The following is an 8,781-nucleotide window of genomic DNA, read 5'->3' as shown; positions in this document are numbered from 1 at the left end:
CAAGGGATGGTCCCGCGCGGTGCTCTAGTTTGGACCAACACTTAGACAAGCATTGGCCCCGGGGGGGGGCTAAAATAAAGATGACCCTCGGGTTAATTACTCCAAAGGGAAAGGTATAGGTGGTAGGCAAATGGTAAAACCAATGTTGGGCCTTGCTGGAGGAGTTTTATTCAAGGTGAACTGTCAAGGGGATCCCATAAATCACCCAACCGCGTTAGGTACGCAAAATCCGGGAACATAATACCGATATGACGGAAACTAGGGCGGGAAGAGTGGAACAAAACACCAGGCATAAGGCCGAGCCTTCCACCCTTTACCAAGTATATAGATGCATTAATTAAATAAGAGATATTGTGATATCCCAACATAATCCTGTCCACCATGGAGCAATCTTCAACTTCACCTGCAACTAGCAACGCTATAAGAGGGGCTGAGGAAAGCGGTAACATAGCCAAGCAATGGTTTGCTAGGAAGGGTGAAAAAGGTTAGAGGCTGACATGGCAAATTGGGAGGCTTGAAGAACAAGTGATAGGAAGCGCATCATAGCGATAGAACGAAGCAACTAGCATAGCAATGATAGTAGTGAGCTCCAGGGTAGCGGTCATCTTGCCTGAAATCCCACAAGGAAGAAGAACAAGTCCATGAAGAAGATGAAGCCACGAAGACGAACCAAGCATAGACGAAAGAATCCTCACGATCGCAACGAAACGGGAACTATCGAGAAGAAGCACACAACATGGTAAACACACCACACATATACATGACATGATGCTCAACCAAGTATGATGCATGACAAGGCTACATGAAGCTACTCATGTCAAGAGATGATGCATACAAGAGCAACACATCAAAGCAAGTTTAAATGAGGCCGGAAACAACATATAACAATTCTGTTAAGTCCTCATATGCAAATTTTGAAATTGGTCCAGAACTGAATAAGCTTTATGTTCAAGTTGTGAAACAGCAAGTTAAGATGCACCAAGATGATCTACACGAGATTCTAGTCAAGTTACATATAAAGTTCATTTAATTCGGAGCTACGACCTAGAAGATATGAGCAAAACAAGTTAAACATGGCATTGACGCAAAATACATACAAACATCAAGCAAACTCCTCAAAACAAGGATGCAATATGATAACGTGAAGCTACATGCAATTCTAAGCAAGTTTCATATAGAGCACACTCAAAACGGAGCAACGGTTCAACACATACACATGAAACAAGATATAACAACAATCTGCCCAAAACAGCAACTAGGTATCTAGCAAGCATCAAAACAATATGCTACAACATCTCAACGTGAAAAAAGGCATGGGCCTGAAGTACAGGTAAAGCATGACAAAACATGAACAATGAGCTATCTCCAGAAAACACCATAACATGCTCAAAAGGACATGGCAAGATTGCAAATTATAACAGTTTTAGACTTAGCCGAAATAACATCAGGTTGCAATGTTTAGAGCTATCAAACATCATGTTACAGCAAGCTATCATGACAAACAAAGGAATGGCATGTTAATACTAAAGACAAATAACAAAACTCCCTTACTGAACTAATTCCAAAGATCAAAAGAAAACATGGTAGCATCCATGCGAACATGAAAAATGATATGAGAGATTCAGACATGGCAGGAACAACAATATGTAGGCATGTTGGTGAGCTTTTACAACTCATCACAGAGAAATACATGGCATGACAATGTGACCAACAGTAACAATACATGCTTATGAAGCTAAGCATGACAAGAAAAAATTCATAGGGTGCATGGATCACTAGCAAAGCTCATGGCAAACTGAACTTAATGTTAATAGGCTGACAGCAACATAATTTAGCAATTTGAGAGCAAGATTACAACAAGCTACAGCAGGATATAAATGCAACCAGGGGCATGGATGGATATAGCATAACATGTATAACAAAACATCCTTAGTGAACATCTCCAGATTATGTATATAATGACTTGTAGCAGCAGGTTTACATAGCATCATGATAGCAGGTTCAGCCTAGCAAAACAGTAACAAGTACCCTACTTAACAAGCTTGATGCACTCAATACAAGACTCACAAAAATACATGGATTGCACCACTGTAAAGATGGCATGATGTAGCTCAAAACTCATGTAGACATCAAGCTCATAGAATGCACACATTGAACATATAAACCCGGAAGAACTGCTAGGCAGGACCAAGGCCTCCACGTCGCCTTTAAATCTCTCGTGCCACCGCCTGTAAATAATGTGCCCCACGGAGGGCATTTTAATCTTTTCACCTTTGAAAATAAATCATAGCCGCTGCCATGGAGAAACCCTCGCCGCCGCCTCCCGTCCCACTCGTCGCCCTCCTCTCTCTCTCTCTCTCTCTCTCTCTCGCTAACCCCTCTCTCTCCCCATCGCCCCTACCCACGCCGGCCGGTTCTGGCAAGCAGCGGGCCAACGAGTAGCGACCAACGAGAGCGTGACGGGAAAACCGCATCTCTCCCACTCCTCCATGCACTCCTCCTCTCCTCCCTCACAAGTTGATGTGGTCTTCGTTAGAGGCAACGGGGGATGGATCCGCAGGCCGGGCAACTGGAGGTGGAGGCCGCGGCGGGGCGACCCCTGGTCCGCGGACCGAGCGGAGGATGGGGTGTGGAGATGGGGCACGGGTAGGGCCAACCACCACGCGCAGGTACTTCCCCTTCGCTCCTTCTTCCCATGATCTATCTCTCCCCCACCCTATTTCTGTGCTGGATGAACCCACGCTCCTCCCTCTAATTCATCTCTTCCTAATTTTTAGGTTTGCGTTGGGGGCGAGATCCCCGTTGCTGTCGACGCGGGCGGGTCCATGGGACTGCGATGCGTGGCGGCAGCGGCTCAAGGAGGAGTACCACGCCCTCATGGCCTACACCTTGGTGAACAAGGCCAAGGACAGCCACTGGTTCTGCATCTTCGCCGCCAACCCATAGGGCACCCACTGGGAGGGCACCTGCTGGTACATCCACAACATCCGCCCCTATGAGTCCCCCCTCCAGTTCGACATCCCCATCGCTCACCCCAAGTCGCACACGAGATCGAGCTCCCCACGCTCGATGTCAAGTCCCACAAGGTTTGCATCCTGTTTTCTTTTTCGTACTGTCTACGTGGGTGGATTCCTGATTGTAGATTGTGATTCTTGTTGTGCATGGGATATGGATGCAGATGTACCACGAAGGGAAGATCTGCCTCACCGTGCACTTCAGGCGCACGCACACTAGCGATGGTACATGATTGGCTTCCTGGTGGAATCAGGTGCGCGTGGTCCATGGTGGTCTGTTGTGGGTGTTGGCGGGCGGCTGCAGCAGGTCGATTTATTTGACTACTAAAAATGAGCTTCAGAATATCTGTAGAACTTATCCACTTCCAGCCAAATATCAATTATGCTAAATCCACCGTGTACCATGATCATTTGAACAGTCTTGCATAAGTTTGTGTTAGCTCTGTATGCTAATTTGAGGAGATTGTTAACTTTAAGGTCACGAACATTTATAAAATGATGATTCTATCGATTTTTTGGGATTTTGCGAGTCCTATGGAATTAAGAGGTCATCTATCGGCCTATCCCTATTTTTAATTTCAAATAGTTATTTTTTGGTGCACTTCTATTTCATAAATGAATTAGCAGCCAATTATTCTTGATGTTTCAAGCAGAACTAGATTTGGTAAACAACTATCTGTGAAACATATATGGAGGCGGGGGTCTGCTTCGGTTTCTTGCTACGTGCCTATTCGCTTAAGAAAATACTTTACTGGAGAGCAGATTCCAAATGGAGCTGCATTTTCATGCGCTGGGGGGCAGAAGTAGAATAAATAGTCAATCTTGATCTTATGGAGTGATGATTTACATTCTTTGTGTGATGAGACAAACACAACCTAGGTGTTATTTAGTTTGCTGCTGTAGGTTAGAGGAACAAAATGTGGGTCATTGAGTTCACTGCTTAAGCTTGCTGTTCTCATTCATAGACGAAGAGTTAATGTGTCCAGGTTTTGGTGCATTGATCAGCGAAATTGGGGAAGCTATTGGTCCTTTTAAACTGCACAAATGCATTATGCATTTAGATCGATTGGCATGTTTACGATCATATATGGCAGCTTCTTATTTTACATATAAAACTCCTTTTATATACAAGCTTATTTGATCGCTGGAAAGATAAATGATGTTTGCTCATCTCTCTATCATGACAGTCCTTGTTAAGATGCAACAATGCCTGGTGCGTGTGTAGGTTGCATTGTTTCTCTATAGGGGTGCATATCAGGATGAGCTTCCCCGGTCCTTCTTTCTCCTCCGCTCATGATCTCTTTCTCTCCCTCCCCTACCCATCTATGCAAGATTTGTGTAGCCTAAATGCCTCTATATGATGTATGTATTCTTAGATGTACTTTGTTCTATTGTGAATCTTGTGGTCATAGACCTTTCTGAATCCGACACTTTCAATCGGGCCACAGAGAGGAAGCGAGGTGGAGATGAGATGGGGACAGACGATCCTGCAGCGATATTGTTTCTTTGTTCTCCTGCTCCAGGTTTGCTCTTTCATATGTACTATCATGGTGGTTCAGTTTTTCATTTCTACATTGGGATTACACAAAACTATTGATGTTTTAGTTACGTAATTTGTGTACCACTATGCTGTAAAGAGCCAATGTCGGAACCAAATGTGTGTACAGTCCTTGTGCCTGCGATCATGAAACGATATAAAGTCAATACTCTGCTTACCATATAGTGATAGATGCCAAACATTCTGAATTGTAAATTCAGGTCGCGTTTATTCAACTATTTATTTTGGGGATTTGATTGATCTGTTGATATTTCACCCTTCAATCTTGTTTAATTAATAGAGCCACATACATGTAAGTTGGTGCTTGATCTGTTGATATTGATTTTGATTTCAGGATGTCATAATATCGGAAGTTGTGTTTGAGCTTCGCTGCTGACCATAGATTTCTTTGTCAACCAGTCAACACTTCAAGATCCAGGTCAATACCTCAATTAGAATTCTTTGTCATGAATGCTAATAACTTTAATCTTTGTGTTCTTGGATAAGAATTATACTATATTTCTGTATTTCCATTAAAAATGTTTGCATACTATCAGGTACTTGCTCATATGAGGTAATTGTAGCTTCTATTTCTTTGAATCGTACATTAATCTTTTTCCATATCTTAAATAGATTTCAAGTATCATGTTACAACAAAAGCACATTCGTTATGAAATTTGCGGCATTTACGTAAAATGTTTGCGGCATTTTATGTGTTGTGAACTATGTTCATTGTCCAAGTGTCCATTTTTTCGTTCTGGAGTGTGATGGATTTGTTCTTTCTATTCCATTGTAACTGCCTGATTTCAACCGCGTTTGTCTCTAGGTTCTTACTGCGCTTGGGAGTTCGGGGTACCTTGTCTCTTCCGATCGTCTTGTCGGCTGCTTTCCCTACTGAGGTTTGTGCTTCTTGTTTGTAACTGTCTCTTCAACACTGCCTCTTGAACACTGTCCCTCATGTAAGTCCCTGGTTCCTTTATTTTGCAGGCCCTCTTGTTGCTGCCTTCACTTGCTTTGTCGTCTACTGCTCTGTTAGCTCGCCGGTTCCCTATCATGCTGTGAAGGTACTACTGCATTGGTAAATTCCTATAGTTGAAAAGAAATGATGTTTTGTTTTATATGTGGTTGCCACAATGGGCTGTGAAGTGACTCTATCCATAGGTGTTCTGAGACCTTTTTTGTACCTTGTTATTTCTTACCTTTGATTTCCCCTCCAGTCTGACAAATATATTCCATTCTAGGGAGGGGGAATACTACGATTCCACACTGTTTCCGAGGCAAAATCCAGAGCAATTTTGTGTCGAGGTTCCCACCTTTCTCTTTGTGATTATCTATATGGGATTCCATATATAATAAGATTTCCCCTTGATACGAAGTAACTCTTCAGGAAGTTTCAGATTTATACGATGAATTATGTGCTCTTTAGTAGGGTTAAAGTTTCCACAAGGCTTACCTACCAAAGGTAGTTAATTTTTTTCCCTTTAACATTAGCCATGAATATTTTTTGCCATTAAATATGATCTCATTCTTGCTTCTTGATTAAAGAATTTCTGAGTTGCTTGATATGTGACTTAGAGGATGTGAAGTTGCATGTTTGATTCCTTTGTCTAGGTTGTGAACTGAAATCTATCTACTTCCATGTTTTCTGGGTATTGTTGTCCATGGATGCATTATCTTTCTTTATGTGCCATTACTGTTGTTTCTTGTTCCTGCACACTTGAGTTTCTTTTATTTCTTCAGCTCCTTGCTTGTTTTTCCCATTCGTCCCCAACTACCATGTTGTTATGAAACTATACTTGGGAGTTAGTTATTGCCCGCTTGCAATCTTTTCTTTGGTCTACCACTCTAACCCAGTATTGTAGATCTTTTCCACGATTATGCAAAAAATTGTATCAATGTAGTTATTAAGTATGTAGTTGTGGTTATATTGTTTTTCTACAATGCCATTTTGCAGTACCGTATAACTTCTTCTCCATGGTTATGCAAAAAATATTATCAGCATGCCTGTTAAGTATATAACTATGCTTAATTATTTTTCTACAATTTGGTGGGTGCTTGGTTCCACTTCCTATGTGACATCTGAAACCTAAAGATTTGGATCATATATATATATGGTTGAAATGTTGAGAACGATTAAGGTTGTATTCGATCAATGTGTTTTACTTACTAGGTGACCAACCAATTAGCTAAAATTTGCTTAGTTTCGTACCATGCTCTGATACTGGCCTGACGTATGTGCGTGTGTGGTTCTTACGCAGCTCGCGGCGAGGATTGCTGTGTCCAACCTGCTGCCAAGTGGCTAGCCGCCAAGTGGAAATACTCTGTGTGGCGCTCGTAAATAGAGAGCATTCTGGTACAAAGGCACAGGAAAGAATAGGGATACTTCTGTCATTTTCTTTGGTCTCTGGAAAATAAATGGTGATATGGGCTGATACATTGCTAAATTACATGATACAAACTCACTTCTCTTTTTTGATTTTTGGTTTACTTCGTTGTGCTACAATGGCTCTCCTAGGAATGTTCTTCCATGCTTTGATGTGCACATTCCAGGAAGTGCATGCATCCATAAACCAAATAGGATTTTTTGTGTGTTATCGTCTCATAAATCTTGTGCTCGTCCAATAAGAATAAGGTTTGGTGGTATTGCTTTTGTCTGTCACCCGCTAGATTTCAGACTTCAAGCTACCTGCAGTTATTTCAGGTTATATGTGCAAATCCTTAGTTTGCCATGATTGGTAACTGACCATGAATACGTTGCAATCTGTTATGTCTAATTCTTGATTTATGTGGTACCATGGTCTAAAAATTGGTCCTAAAGATACATGATGTTTTTGTACAAAGTTGACAGTTATTTTGGAATGGAGGGAGTATTAGATTATTTTGTTCCTTCTTAATTTGGTTCTAAAGATATACTCCCTCCGTTCCAAATTACTCGTTGTGGTTTTAGTTCAAATTTGAACTAAAACCAGGACGAGTAATTCGGAACGGAGGGAGTAGTTTCAGAGTGATCATTTTGCATCAGCCAAGCTTGCCGTTGTTACAAATAATTGTTCTGTTGTCCTCAATTCACTTTCTCGGTTTTTTAATGCTACAAGCATTATTGTTCCAGTTTTTTAGTTATTGATCATGCCATTTTTCTTTCTGCCTTTGTAGCTGACAGATTAGTGAGACTGACTAAATTCTGAACATGTTCCTTGTGAGAGAAATAGCATGTTGATTTCATCTTTAAATAATCATAGCTGAGGGACGAGGTTCGTAACTGAGGGCCGTGTACAGAGTTGGAGGAAGAAGTTGCGAGGCTTGGAACTCTCCTTGTGAATGGCTCAGGGACAGGAGTGAGGACAATGCCTCTTTAGTTGTAATTGTGATACTCTTAAGCAAGTAAACACTCCTGTGATACTCCTTATGCTAAAATGTTGGTTGTTAGCATAGAGGTGGTGACATTATTTGGTTTTCTGGTATTGATTTCATGATTTGTGGTTAATACATGATGTAATACAATCCACATTGCATTATGTTTCCAGTTACATCTCCTACTTACTCACTACTAACATTCTTTCTAATTTGCTTCTTGCGCCATTGGCGCAACCGGGTCATCTAGTAAAATGAAATGAAAAAGACAAATCATCAAGTTATGTTAACAAACAGCAGTTAACATCATATCGCACTCTTGCAACGATGATTTAGGCATCAAGATGAACTCAAAAAAGCATTGGCACAATGGAACAAAATGAAGAGCATCTCATGATGAACATTTTGATATATTACACGCAAAAAACGGAGCAGCACACATGAAGATAAGATGCAATGAGCATGGCAAGAAAAGGTTGCAGATCCGGGGACTTCGTGGAATTTTACCCTCCGAAAACGAGACGAGGAGGACCCGGGACGAGGAGATCCGGACGGGGCGAGGGCGTTTGGACCCGGGGATGGGTGGATCTCATCCATCTTCCCAGACCTCGCCGGAGTTGAACGTGGAGGTGGCCGGAGATGGTCGGAGAGGGCGCGGGGAGGCCGGAGGAGACCGAGGACGACGGATCCGGGGTGGCCCCGGCCGGATCCGGCACCGGAGATGGCCGCCGGCGAGCTAGCGGCGGAGGGCGGCTGGCGAGGTGGCGCATCGGCGACGGGCGCGAGGGGCAGCGCGAGGGCGCGGAGGGGGCTCGGTCGACGGGAGGAGGCAGCGAGGCGGCGTCGGACGTCGGCGGGGAGGCGCCGGCGGCGGAGATC

At 42.8% G+C, this 8,781-nt stretch overlaps 1 long non-coding RNA gene and 1 pseudogene across 1 annotated transcript; both read left to right on the top strand.

The window, feature by feature from the left end:
* Positions 1-2,353: 2,353 nt before the first annotated feature.
* Positions 2,354-3,562, top strand: LOC119335367 (annotated as a pseudogene).
* A 601-nt stretch (positions 3,563-4,163) lies between these two features.
* LOC119336401 lies at positions 4,164-6,013 on the top strand. The gene is made up of 6 exons (XR_005162458.1): positions 4,164-4,537; positions 4,907-4,990; positions 5,378-5,450; positions 5,539-5,615; positions 5,793-5,856; positions 5,939-6,013. It is a non-coding gene; the product is annotated as an uncharacterized LOC119336401 (long non-coding RNA).
* The last annotated feature ends 2,768 nt before the right edge of the window (positions 6,014-8,781 follow it).

Source organism: Triticum dicoccoides, chromosome 7B (assembly GCF_002162155.2).
Source record: "Triticum dicoccoides isolate Atlit2015 ecotype Zavitan chromosome 7B, WEW_v2.0, whole genome shotgun sequence".
NCBI classification, from domain to species: domain Eukaryota; kingdom Viridiplantae; phylum Streptophyta; class Magnoliopsida; order Poales; family Poaceae; genus Triticum; species Triticum dicoccoides.
Note: the sequence above shows the minus strand (reverse complement) of the source record. Positions and strands in the feature narration are given on the sequence as shown.